The sequence below is a fragment of the Schistocerca piceifrons genome, chromosome 5, assembly GCF_021461385.2.
Source record: "Schistocerca piceifrons isolate TAMUIC-IGC-003096 chromosome 5, iqSchPice1.1, whole genome shotgun sequence".
Taxonomy (NCBI): Eukaryota; Metazoa; Arthropoda; class Insecta; order Orthoptera; family Acrididae; genus Schistocerca; species Schistocerca piceifrons.
The window spans coordinates 387214066-387224823 of NC_060142.1; the positions used below are offsets into that span (position 1 = coordinate 387214066).

At 46.4% G+C, this 10758-nt stretch overlaps 1 pseudogene; it reads right to left on the minus strand.

Annotated features, from left to right (window-relative positions):
* Window positions 1-8849: 8849 nt before the first annotated feature.
* Window positions 8850-8967, minus strand: LOC124799572 (annotated as a pseudogene).
* Between the last annotated feature and the right edge of the window lie 1791 nt (window positions 8968-10758).

The following is a 10758-nucleotide window of genomic DNA, read 5'->3' on the forward strand; positions in this document are numbered from 1 at the left end:
ATCACCTGAGGCGGGAGTGACCTCAGAGAGGGCCCCCACTAGGAAGGAGCACCCCATCGGAGTCGCTGGCAATCATGGGGGATGCTTTCGCAATGGTTTCTTCTTGCTTCTACAACTTCTGCTCACAAGAGAAAGCTAGATCAGTCTCAGCCACAAGATCACTCGACGGATTATCCAATGAGGACATTCAAAATTATCTGTCTGATCAGGGCGTAACGGTCGTACATAGTCATGAAATGGGTTGAAAAGAAAGTGGTACCGACCCGCATTCTCTTCTTGACATTTTACAGAGTTCAACTTCCATCAAACATTAAAGCAGGATATAACATAATTTCAGTTCGCTCTTACATCCCCAACCCTACGCGTTGCTGTCGGTGTCAGCGGTTTAATCATACTAGCCAGTCGTGTTCCAATACGGTCAAATGCGTTACGTGTGGCAGGGATGCCCTCTCGTTGCATCAACTGTATGGGCGACCACGCTGCTTTCTCTAGTGATTGCCCTATTTTTAAAGGTAAACGAATTATTCAGGACCTCCGAGAGAAGAAAAATGTGTCTACCTTTGCTGCTCGTAAGTTATTAACCAGCAGAAAGCCCGTTGTGCTCCCAGCGGGTACATACAGCACTGTCCTCGCGCCCCTCGACCTATTAAGGAGGTAGCCACGCAGATTGCGATCTCACCTTTAGCGCCACGGTCGTCAGATCGGCCAGCCGGATAATCGCCCGTTCAACCTCCCCACTATCACCCGCTCATTATAAGGATCAACCTTCATCGGCTCCTGCTAAAACATGGGCCCCAAAATCGGACGCCCGGACTTCCAAAAAAGAGCCTACTGGTGAAGATTTTTTACGTACCAAGACCTCACAACCATCGACTCCTCCCTCATCTCAAAGTCCTATTTCCAAGAAGGCTCATAAGAAAGGAAGTTCCTCTCTTCCACCGCCACAGCGTGTCTATTCCACAGAGCCAACCAGCGGTAGCCGCCCTCGGCCGTCTTCTGTGTCGCCGAGACGCACCGATGGCGCCTGATCAACCAGCCGATCACTGGCGGCAGGAGCTGCCCCCGAACAACCTATGCATCGGGATCTTCTGCCTCTGGCTGAATGCCGTTCCATGTCGTCGGCCGCCGGCTCTCAGTGGTTGTTCAGTTGACGGCAACAGTGGTGACATTTTTCCCTTTCCTGTCCACCCTATGTCAATTATCCATTGGGATATCAACGGAATTCGCACCAATTGGGATGAATTGTCGATCCTCTTACAATCCTACTCCCTAGTCATCATTTGTCTTCACGAAACAAAGCTATGTCCCCATGATCGCTTTGTCTTTCCTCATTTTCAATCAGTCCGGTATGATCTCCCCTCTGTTAATGGCGCTCTGGCACACAGGAGACTTGCGATTCTTCTCCATTATACTATCCATTATCACCCACTCTCCTTACACAGTTCCTTCCAAGCTGTCACTGTATGTCTTTCTTTTTCTGGATACACCTTCTCTTCTTTGTACCATATACATTCCATCGTCCACACCAATGGCGAGGGGCGATCTCCTTCATCTCCTTGGTCAGCTCCCACTCCCATATTTGCTGATTGGGGACTTCAGCGCCCAACACCCGCTTTGGCGATCTCCTTGTCCTTGTCAGAGAGGCTCCCTATTGATTGACCTCTTTCACCAAGTGGATCTACTTTGCCTCAACACTAGGAACCTACATTTCTGTCTGCCCCTGCGTTGACCTAATCTCATTTGGACCTTTCGGTCGGTACTGATCAGCTAGCTCAGCGCTTTAAATGGTTTGCTCTTGCTGATACACACTCGACTGACCATTTTTTTCCCTGTGTCCTTTGATTACAGCCACAAATGCCATCTATGCGCCCAAGACACTGGCAGTTTTCCCAAGCCGATTGAACACTTCTCCTCTCTAGCAACATCTGATGACCGTGAACTTCCCAACATCGACGATCATGTCACCCATGTTACGGAAGTTATTCTTACAGCCGCGGAACGTTCAATACGTCGCACCTCCCCTATGCCCCGGCGCATCCCAGTTCCTTGGTGGAACGAAGCCCCCAGTTCCTTGGTGGAACGAGCGTGCTGTGACTCAATACGTGAGCGGAGACTTGCTCTTCGCGTTTTCCGCCCTCATCCTACGTTGGCCAACTGTATCCGCTATAAGAAGTTACGTGCGCATGCCATCGCGTCATACGCGATAGCAAGAAGGCAAGCTGGGACTTCTTTACCAGCTCCTCTAACACCTTCACCCCCTCATCTGTAGTCTGGAGTCGAATTCGAGGGTTATCCGGCGCGTCTAGTTTCTCCCCCATCTCTGGGCTAGCTGCCAGGCAAGATACCTTAGTGGACCCAGTTGCAATTTCTAACTCATTGGGTCAACACTTTGCTGAGATTTCGAGCTCTTCAAATAACCCACCAGCCTTTCTTCCGAAGAAACGAGCAGCGGAAGTACGACCTCTTGCTTTCTCCTCACAAAATCGCGAAAGCTATAATACCATTTTATCTATGCGGGAACTCCAACACGCACTCTCTTCATCTCGCTCTTCCGCCCCAGGACGGATGGCATCCACGTCCAAGTGTTGCTGCATTTATCATACCGTAGTCTGCTTTACCTCCTTGACATTTATAATCGAATTTGGAACGACAGTACCTTTCCTAGAAGATGGCGGAAAGCTATCGTCATTCCTGTTCCGAAACCTGAAAAGGACAAATATCTCCCCTCTAGCTATCGCCTAATCTCTCACGAGTAGTGTATGTAAGGTTCTGGAGCGTATGGTAAACTGCCATTTAGGCTGGTGGCTGCAGTCCCGAAATCTTTTAACACCTGCCCAGTGCGGTTTCCGAAAGCATCGTTCCGCAGCTGACCATATTGTTGCTCTCTCCACTTATATCATGAATAATTTTCTCAGGAAACGCCATATGGTAGCAATATTTTTTGACCTGGAGAGGGCGTACGGTATCTGCTAGGGGACAGGCATCCTCCGAACACTGTTCTCTTGGGGCTTTCGCGGTCAGGTACCCCTTTTCACCCGTGAATTTGACAGAGCGCACATTTAAGGTGCGGGTGAACACTACTCTACCCCATACTCCCAGGGCTCCGTACTAAGTGTTGCACTGTTTGCCATCGCCATAAAAATTGTGGACTGTCTCCTTCCTGATGTCTCGGGCTCCCTCTTTGTCGACGATTTTGCGATCTTCTGCAGCTCTCAACGGACCAGCCTTCTTGAACGGCATCTGCAAGGATGCCTCGATCGCCTCCATTCATGGAGCATCGAAACCGGCCTCCGATTTTCTTCCCAGTAAGACAATCTGTGTAAATTTTTAGCGTTGTACGGAGTTTTATCCGCCTTCCCTACATCTAGGCCCTGTTGACCTTCCGTTCGCGGACGTCGCAAAATTCTTGGGACTTATGTTTGACAAAAAACTGTACTGATCTCCCCACGTTTCATATCTTTCGGCTCGCTCTCTGCGGTCCCTCAACACCCTCCGTGTTCTGAGTGGTACCTCCTGGGGAGCGAACCGAGTGGTACTCCTCCACTTATATCGCGCCTTAGTGCGCTCGAAATTGGACTATGGAAGCATAGTTTACTCCTCTGCACGGCCGTATACTCTTCGGCGTCTAGACTCTGTCCACCACCGTGGATAGCGTTTAGCGTCTGGAGCTTTTTACACCAGCCCCGTGGAGAGCCTTTACGCAGAGACTGCTGAACCTCTGCTGTCCAACCGGCGAGCTGTCCTAAGTCGTTACGCTAGTCATCTGTCTGCCATGCCTTCTCATCCGACCAATGCCCTTTCTTCGACGAATCCTTGGCAGGCCGCCCATCCTCTCTACCACCACCGGCAGTCCGCTTCCGTCCCTTTCCTTCCAATTTCGTGAAACTTTCTTGACAAATGGGTGTACGGCGTCACCATGACTTCGCCTTTCTGTGATTTTTTTCAGCTTCCCAAGGATAGTACACCCCACGCCCCCTATAGTTTATCGGGCATTTGCTGCTCTATGCGCAAAAATGAAGGATGCCACATTTATTTACCCTGACGGCTCAAAGACCACCTTTGGTGTTGGGAGTGCCTATATTGTTGGCGACACCCCTACTAGATTTCGGCTTCCCGGCCAGTATTCGCTTTTAACTGCGGAGTTTTACGCGTCCTCCAGGCTGTCCAATACATCCGTCACCATAAGCGAATACAGTATATTATATGCTCGGATTCGCTCAGCTCTCTTCTCAACCTCCAAGGTCTGTATCCCGTCCACCCTCTGGTCCACCGGATTGAGGACTGCCTCCATGTGCTCCACTTGGGGGAGCGGGGGAGGCATCTCTGTGGCATTCCTCTGGAATCCAGTGCATGTTGGTATCTCCGGAAACAAGGCAGCCGATACAGCGGCAAAGGCTGCAGTCTCTCTACCTCGGCCCAATGTTGGCGTGGTTCCCTTTGCCGATCTACAGAGCGCTTTATGTCGTGGTGTTGTGCTTTCATGGCACACACATAGGTCTGAACTTTCGGATGATAAGTAACGGGACATGAAACCTCTTCGCTGCGAGTGGACCTCTTCCTCCCGGCCTCATCGTCGGGAGGAGGTAATTTTAATTAGACTCCGGATTGGGCACTGTTTTTTAGCCATCGCCATCGTTTAAGTGGCGATCCTCTCCTGCTTTGTCCCCACTGCTTTCAATCGTGGACGGTGAGACACCTTTTACTTCAGTGCCTTATTTTAATCCGCTACGCGTCCATTTACAGCTGTCGCCTGATACATCTTCCCTTCTAGCAGATGACACACGTTCAACCGATCACGTCATTGAGTTTATAAGTGTTAGTGAGATGACATTGGTCATTTGAAGATCTTTTCGGGGACAACAACCACCCTTCAATAGCAATCATCTAAAAGTTCCTTCCGTTTTTAGTTTCCCTCAAATGGTTCAAATGGCTCTGAGCACTATGGGACTTAACTTCTGAGGTCATCAGTCCCCTAGAACTTAGAAGTACTTAAACCTAACTAACCTAAGGGCATCACACACACCCATGCTCGTGGCAGGATTCGAACCTGAGACCGTAGCGGTCGCGCGGTTCCAGACTGTAGCGCCTAGAACTGTTCGGTCACCTCGACCGGCTAGTTTCCCTCCTCCTTGAGTTTAGCTCCCATTGCTGCAGATTTAAATTTCGGTTTTTTGCACTTCTCTAAGTCACAGAATGGGCCCTTAGGACCGTCGCAGTTTTGTGCCCTAAAACCATAATAATAATAATAAAAAAAAAACTCTGCAAACGATTTATGTTAGCTGCTTCCAGAGGAGCACCAGGGACTTGTAGGCTCACTTCCAGGGCGTCTCATTGTAGTCGCAGGGCCAGATGAGGCGGCCCTACGCGATATTAGGTGCATTTACGAAGTCAATGCAAACAATGTTGCATGTCATTGGCCATGTTCCTCTCCAAGGGGCATAAATCTGGTACAGATTAATTATTTTATGCTCTGCAATGTAGTCGTAAGTGGAATGCCACGCTGTGACGTCACCATCCTCGTCCACTTGCTTTTCACGTCCCGTGAGAGGACGGATTAAGCGTGCGGCACGATGTAGGTAATGATAGTGTTAGTGAGTGAGCAGGGTGATTGTTGCGAAGACTCACGTCATCACAGCGCTGGTGGGAGGAACGTCCTCGGTGCTGGCTGCAGGCTTCTTCGATCACCCGACCCCTCCCTAAGCCGCTACCCCTTCGACCGGGAGGCGGTGAGTGACAGGAGGGTGGCCTGACTCATGTGAGGCAGGCGGGGTGAATCAACAGCGCAGCCACCGGGGCGGGGACAGGCCGCACGCAGATGGTCGCCCGCTAAACTGTTTGTCACAATGGCTCCCCTGTTACGGCCAACAAGCCGAACGCAAACGCTCACGCCATTCGATACGAATGTGATTTCTGCGAGCACAATGCTCCTCTGACCAAACTTATCAGGATCCAGCTGAATTACGTTGCACTACATTTACACAGGTTAAATGTGGTAATCAGTACTTACTTCACTCTTCCAAAACACCCACTGCGGAACCTGTACAAGCGCTTGCAACCACTTTAAAGAATGATTATCCTACTTGAATTTTCAGTTTTATGTGAGGTTATTTATGTGTGAGCCACAAGCTTCACACTGGGCTAGGTGGCAGTGTGACTGAAACAGAATAGAATTCGGGAAGACGGCGATGTATAGCTTCCTCTAGCTGTCCAGATTTAGATTTTTCGTTGTTTCCCAAAATCGCTATCAACCCACATTCTGTGCTGAGTATATAGTTCAATTCGTACAGTACAGTTGTTGTTGTGGCCTTCAGTCCAGAGACTGGTTTGATGCAGTTCTCCATGCTACTCTATCCGGTGCAAGCTTCTTCATCTCCCAGTACCCACTGCAACCAACAGCCTCTGAATCTGTTTAGTGTATTCATCTCTTGGTCCCCCTCTACGATTTTTACCCCCCACGCTGCTCTCCGATACCAAATTGGTGATCCCTTGATGGCTCAGAATATGTCCTACCAACCGATCCCTTCTTCTAGATAAGTTGTGCCATAAATTTCTCTTCTCCCCAATTCTATTCCATACCTCCTCATTAGTTATGTGATCTACCCATCTAATCTTTAGCATTCTTCTGTAGCACCACATTTCTGAAGCTTCTATTCTCTTCTTGTCTATTTACCGTCCACATTTCACTTCCATACATGGCTACACTCCATACAAATACTTTTGGAAACGACTTCCTGATACTTATATCAATACTCGATGTTAACAAATTTCTCTTCTTCAGAAACGCTTTCCTTGCCATAGCCAGTCTAAACTTTATGTCCTCTCTACTTCGACCATCATCAGTTATTTTGCTCCCAAAATAGCAAAACTCATTTACTACTTTAAGCGTCTCATTCCCTAATCTAATTCCCTCAGCATTACCCGATTTAATTCAACTACATTCTATTATCCTCGTTTTGCTTTTGTTAATGTTCATCTTATATCTTCCTTTCAAGACACTGTCCATTCCATTCAGCTGCTCTTCCAGATCCTTTGCTGTCTCTGACAGAATTACAATGTCATCAGCGAACCTCAAACTTTTTAATTCTTCTCCATGGATTTTAATTCCTACTCCGAATTTTTCATTTGTTTCCTTTACTGCTTGCTCAATATACAGATTGAATAACATCCGAGATAGGCTACAACCCTGTCTCACTCCCTTCCCAACTACTGCTTCCCTTTCATGCCCCTCGACCCTTATAACTGCCATCTGGTTTCTGTACAAATTGTAAATAGCCTTTCGCTCCCTGTATTTTACCCCTGCCACCTTCAGAATTTGAAAGAGAGTATTCCAGTTAACATTGTCAAACGCTTTCTCTAAGTCTACAAATACTAGAAACGTAGGTTTGCCCTTCCTTAACCTATTTTCTAAGATAAGTCGTAGAGTCAGTATTGCCTCACGTGTTCCAACATTTCTACGGAATCCAAACTGATCTTCCCCGAGGTCGGCTTCTACCAGTCTTTCCAGTCGTCTGTAAAGAATTCGTGTTAGTATTTTGCAGCCGTGGCTTATTAAACTGATAATTCGGTGATTTTCACATCTGCCAACGCCTGCTTTCTTTGGGTTTGGAATAATTATACTCTTCTTGAAGTCTGATGGTATTTCACCTGTCTCATACATCTTGCTCACCAGATGATAGTACATCGTGTAATTCTCTACCGCCTCCGCTAGGGTAGTAGTGTTATTACCGAATCTTATCTTTGATATACTTTCACCCTGAATTTTAATTCAACTTCTCAACCTATCCTTTACTACCGACATTGCTTCTTCGTTGTATACACTGAACAGGAAGGGGGAGAGACTCTTCTTAAAACGAGCACTTCGTTCTTGCTCATCCAATATTATTGTTCCTTGCTGATTCTTACATATATTGTATATTATCTGCCTCTGCCTTTAGCGTAAAAATGTATTTTCTGAGAAGTTGGAAAGCTTTGCACCATTTTTCATTCTCAAACGGTTTTTCTAGATCGGCAAATCCTATGAACGAATTTTGATTTTTCTTAAGTCTCGCTTCGATTATCAAGGCAGCAAAGCCAAATTGTTCGTCACGTACGAGGTCCTCAGTTACTAGATTCCGCCAGAATCTGCACTTTCAGATCTACAAGACGCAAAATTAATTACAAACGAAGTCAAAAACTGATAAAAGTGAAGTACAGTGCTACCATACCGTACAGAAAAAGCGATAGGTCATTCTTGAAAATGCTGAAGAACTACAAGGTGAATGATACTTGTGAAAAAAAAGAAGAATTTTACCCACCACAGACCACTCTTCAATATGACAAAAATTAAATACCTTGTTTCAAAACTGACACCATGTTACCATGATCTCTCTAATAAATGAAGAAACACCTTCTGAGTCATGGTTTCTTTTATTAACGACTGTCGGTTTCGATCTGCCCTGCAGATCATCTTCACATCAGGCGCCGCAAGCTACAGTTTTTCAGCAGTGACACAGATGATATAAGACAAAACACGGGCATGGGTGTGTGTGTTTTTATAAGCATAAGTTAAAGTAGTGTATAAGTCTAGGGACCGATGACCTCAGCAGTTTGGTTCCTTAGGAATTCACAAACATTTGAACATTGAAGACAGAAGCATTTATTACCTAATCATTCCGTCTTCAGGCCACAAGTGGCCCATCGGGACCATCCGACCGCCGTGTTATCATCAGCGGAGGATGCGGATAGGAGGGGCGTGTGGTCAGCACACCGCTCTCCCGGTCGTTACGGCGGTTTTCCGTGATCAGAGCCCGCTACTCTTCGGTCGAGTAGCTCCTCAATTGGCACCACGAGGCTGAGTACACCCCGAAACATGGCAACAGCGCATGGCGGTCCGGATGGTCACCCATCCAAGTGCCGGCCACGCCCGACAGCTCTTAACTTCGGTGATCTGACGGGAACCGGTGTATCCACTGCGGCAAGGCCGTTGCCCTATTTATTAAATGGTTCAAATGGCTCTGAGCACTATGGGACTTAACATCTCAGGTCATCAGTCCCCTAGAACTTAGATGTACTTAAACCTATCTAACCTAAGGACATCACACACATCCATGCCCGAGGCAGGATTCGAATCTGCGACCGTAGCGGTCGCGCGGTTCAAGACTGAAGCGCCTAGAACCGCTCGGCCACCAGCGGCCGGCCCTATTTATTACGTGACCACGATATGACTGCACTTGGCTCTCGTGGTCGTTATCGGAAACACATGGTGACGTTCCAGTAAAAAAGTATAGTGCTGACTAAGGAAGACACATCGTACTGTGAATGATTTAAAGACGGTTGTACATATACTATCAAGCCGTTCAGTGTGTCCTCGTGAAACAATACGATAAAAACTCACGATAAGCCGATCGAAGCGCCCTCACTCACAGGTGCAATAATATTGTGAGCGATTAATATGCCACTCATACCACCGTTGACAAATTGCACCTTGCGGCGTCATAACTCTAAGACGATTCGCACTGCAGATGGAAACCAGCAGTCGTTCATAAAAGGAACTATGATCTAGTCGCTGTTTCTTCCCTTATTACAAAAATCCTGTATATATATGCTTGATGAGATATGATCCTGAATTCTATATTCCTAAAGCAATAGACACATCAGAAAGCTGTTCATTTTGCACCATAGGAGTATTGTTGTTTCTACGTTACATGAGAAACGGGATTGTCTTCGTACAGGAAACTGATGAAACTTTCTACGTCTGAACTTATATATATCTTAATGAATAATTTTATTTCGATGTACGAAACTACACCACCTAGCGGCTCAGAACTGATCTCAAAAGCCTGCGTTTCAGTGTCAAAGTGTAATCGTACTCACCTAGTTCATATTTATCGACTTGTTCTTCGAAGGAGTACATCACTCACATTCGCTTGATTCGACGATACTAGTGTTACGGTTCCTGTTAGTGTTGTATTGCGAAACCGTCGAATGGTGTTTGTATGTCAATGGCACGCTAGAAGGATACGCCGTATTCGGCGAATATTTACTATCTGCACGATATACGGAGTTATTGTACGTGGCAATGTTTAGAGACTCACTCTGTATTTGAGAAATAAAAGATCAAAAACTCCTCCTTTGTGGTAAATAATTCGCTTCCATAACCAATAAATTTTGAGCTGACGAGTTTTGAAAACTAGTTAAGTGGAAAGCATGTGTCCCACGAACCTAACTAGATCCATTATTTCATATGAACCTAGAATCTTCAGGGTTAAATGTTTAATTTTATATTGATTTTCTTCAGGTTGGAAACTATAGAAAAAAGTATAACAAATAAATACAAAAGCACATTTATTCTACTGACAATGAAAACCATGAAATATCACACACAAGTATTCAACGCAATATTTGAAGATGGCTTTCACATACCACACACCAACGTTTTCTACAATCTATGAAGTTTTCTGGAGTATGTATGTCTCACTACATACAAATTATGTACAAACTGAATCACTTAAGAGAGTAGTAATGTTTCAAAACAATGTCCATGGTGTGTAAGGGAACAGAATTAGATACTTCAGACATTCTTGGAATGAAGAAGATGGTAAAAATGTAAATGTAGAGTGACTAGGGCCTCCCGTCGTGTAGACCGCTCGCCGGGTGCAAGTCTTTCGATTTGACGCCACTTCGGCGACTTGCGCGTCGATGGGATGAGATAATGATTGTTAGGACACCACAACACCCAGTCCCTGAGCGGAGAAAATCTCCGACCCTGCCGGGAATCGA